General features: G+C 28.0%; 1 long non-coding RNA gene across 1 annotated transcript in view; it reads left to right on the forward strand.

The window, feature by feature from the left end:
- The first annotated feature begins 618 nt into the window (after positions 1 to 618).
- Positions 619 to 3774, forward strand: part of LOC108750477 — an 8805-nt gene continuing 5649 nt past the window's right edge. Inside the window, exon 1 of the long non-coding RNA XR_001939432.1 lies at positions 619 to 672. This is a non-coding gene — a long non-coding RNA (uncharacterized LOC108750477). The remainder of the gene's footprint in view (positions 673 to 3774) is intronic.

Below are 3774 nucleotides of genomic sequence, written 5' to 3' on the forward strand. Positions count from 1 at the left end.
GTCGAATGCAAGGAGAATAATTAATTGTGATTGTCCATTATGGTTGTCCATTTAAGGCTTAAAAATATATTGATTCGGAGCAAATATTGAACTATATATACTGAAATAGACATCTCCGCTGTGAAGCATAGAAAATCGTGGCACCAATTGATCAGCGCCATTTTAATTTAATCAATATAAGAACGAATCAGAAGCCTTCAGGTGCTCATGCGCACTTACGTTTAATGTTTTTTTAGTAAGACGCATATATCAGCAAGATTGTGTATGAGGTTGTATTTGAAAGATTACTTTGGGGAAAGGTTATAAAATCGCGTAACTGTGCAAAGCATCAACATGAAGTGTTGTGTGTCTGGGTGTGAACAGAGAAATAAAAAGGGCATTTTATTTTATAGGTAAGAATTTTTGTATTAAATATTTCAATAATTCCTGCACATGTGTTAACGATGTATGGATATGAAAAGTGTTATTAATGTTATTTTATTGAATGTACTAATAAAATTGAAGTGACATTATTTTTGTTTACATACCATTTACGTCCATATAGATTTCCATATATCAATAATACAGCGATTGCAGCGCGCGCGAACGCTTCTGATTCGCTGAAATATCGTCTCAACTAAAATGGCGGCTGATCAATTGCGGCCACGAATTTTCTTCGATGCCGATTTCAGTGTATATATAGTTCAATGGGAGCAAGCGTCGAGCATCTGCGCCAGGGATCAATTGTGTATTTTGAAATGAGACGAAAATTTCAAAAATGAACAATGATTACTAGGTATTGACCAATTAAATTATGAATACTTTAGTGAATTTGTTTACTTTTGTAATTTTCACTTTATTTGAAGATACACAATAGATCTCCAGATTATATTGCGCAGAAGTTTGAATCTCCAGATTCTTGCGCAATAATTTTCTGCATATAGTTTCTTGACGCAAAATGGTAAATTATGGGAGATTATAATATACACTACTATCCTAACGTAATATAATACTGAAAATTTCTATTTATTTACATTATATAGTGTAAACTACAAGATTCCACTATTAGTGTATATCGTGCCGATCACAGAAAGGTTGCAATACTTTTTTTTTCTTTGCTGAGATAAAGCATTTATTTATTTAGATCTAAAAGTATAAACTTTAACAAAGAAAACTTCTAACAAATGTAAAATAAACATTTAAACAGATAGGTTTTGGAATGCAGTTTACTCACCGAGCGATTGGTTCTTATTTGTGGATTTATAAATAAGAATCAATCGCTCGATGAGTAAAATCCGGTTGCACCAACGTTACTTTGATTTTAAGCGAAACTTATAATTCTCTCTCTCTCTCTATCTCGTTTTAAAAACGAAAAAAGATAGGGACAAAGAGAGTTTTAAGCTTCGCTTAAAATTAAAGTAACGTTGATGCAATCGGGCCTAAACTGCATTCCGAAACCCATCGAAAAAAAACGTGTTGCAATCTTTCTGTGATCGGTTGTACATTAAATTCAATTTCAGTAAAATTATTAAACATATTATTGCGCATGCTCTGACGTTCGACGCTGTAAAGGCACCTTTAAGTAGGGAGTTTCGCAATACCGTGCGCATGCGCAGTTCAACTTTTCACTAAATAATATAATTTTAACTTTCACCGTATCTGAATACACGGTATTACTAAACTCCCTAATAGGGGGAACATCACTAATTAGTAATTACTATTGATGCTTCTGATTGGCTGTTGCGAAGCATTGCGATTGGCGACAGAATATTTGCAAGATCACGCTTAACAATAGCGATAATTATCGATAAAACAGAGTTTAGAGAATCCCGCAACTAGTCTCTATTCTTCATGATCCTCACGTCGGCAATCGTAATGATTGAGTCGACCGTTAATTAGCATCGCAATTGAAATTGGTGAGACTCTAATTTTTGTATTTACAATTATTTTTTTCTCTTTTAGATTCGAAAATTTTTCTTCAAGAATAAGAGAAAAATAAAGCCCGAACTCCGACGAAATCTTTACGATAGATAAAATGCGATACAAAAAATATCTTTATAAAATTTACTACGTATCAATTATGAATATCGCATGTAATACTTTGGGAATTATTTAGCAAACTCTGATTACATGATTAGATATTGTTTTTTTTTATCAACATCAAAGTTTATTATTACAAGATTTTGGTGATACATTTATGTGACATTTATGCATTTTAATATATTAATGACATTTATATATTAATGAAGATCTATTTTGCATTGTAACACACAGCATTGTAAAATTCTTAAGATACAATTATATAAATAGTATATAACATCCAATTGTATTGCTTTCTTTTTTACTCTTTAATAAATATATTATGTAAATTTTAGATAAAACATAATAGCCACATTCAAGAGAATGTTTATTTTACATTTGTTAGAAGTTTTCTTTGTTAAAGTTTATACTTTTAGATCTAAATAAATAAATGTTTTATCTCAGCAAAGAAAACTTTTAATAATCGCAAGATAAATTTTTTGCTGAATGCATCACAATAACATCAAAATGGAAAGACTCCGATTGTACATATTGCATGTTACACATATGCATCGCTAATTAGCTAATTTAAAAATAAAATATTTTCATTGGTAAAGCAGTGCAAATTAGGCCAGTTTTTTTATATGAGTGGTGTGTGCAATCGAGAAGATTGTAGGCAAACGGGATCTTCCCCATCTAAATGATGTCAAAAGAAATAAAAAAATATACTCACATTTTGATTATAATTTGATGTTATCTTATTATTTTGACATTATTTGATATAATTTTGATGTAATCGTGATTTATTTTTCTATATACGTAGTTCCACATTTTTTATAGTTAAAAAATTATTTAAAAATTATTTTTATATCAAGATTTTCATAAAATCATAATAAAGTGTATCAAATGATAATATCAAGTAGAAGTCATTTAATAAAAATTATTATGATTTTTATAAAATCTTCTTTATAAAGACTTCTACGTAAGGATGTATCACATACAGTCCCTGCAAAGAAAATTAAATTTGGAAGCATGTTTAATATTTACACATCAAATAATTTATACAGATATAAAAGTTGTGTAAATAAAATCATATTTTTGTTTAATAACATATTTTTGTAGTTTATTTATTTTGTTATTACGCTTTTATTTTTTTAAATGAAAATTTTTTAAATGATTAAAAAATGTACATTTTTCTTTTATAAGTACTTTAAATATTTAAAATAATTTATGCAAAATTTCATTGCAATTCACTAATTAATTACAAAAATATAGAACAAAACAATATTTTATTTATTTACTGGACAACTAGTTCATACATCACTATGTAACTCTAGGTAAATAATCTTGAATGTATAATGTATTTATATTAGAAAACTGATATTTTATGATTTATTTTATAACACATTTCCATATTTTTATTAGATCATAAATTTAAAAAAATACTACTATTTATTAAAATAACTTATAATCCAGATAGTAAACCGTCACCAAATTTGTATTATTTTTAAACACGATTTAAAATAATCTGTAACTTCTTCATAATTTTGTTACCGTTTTGAAAATATGTATAAAATATCTTTAATATTGTTTTGAACTTATTATGATTTTATGTTGTACGTTTTCTATCTGTATAAGCATATAATTCGTCGACAGAAGAGACATATATTCTTCTCAATTGTCATGTTTAAGGAAGTTTCTCCTCTCTCGCATTTAACGCTGATTACATTTCTCAATGTAGAACCTAACAGAGAAAACGTTTTCTTCTATATCGAC

The sequence above is a fragment of the Trachymyrmex septentrionalis genome, unplaced genomic scaffold (assembly GCF_001594115.1).
Source record: "Trachymyrmex septentrionalis isolate Tsep2-gDNA-1 unplaced genomic scaffold, Tsep1.0 scaffold11, whole genome shotgun sequence".
NCBI classification, from domain to species: Eukaryota; Metazoa; Arthropoda; class Insecta; order Hymenoptera; family Formicidae; genus Trachymyrmex; species Trachymyrmex septentrionalis.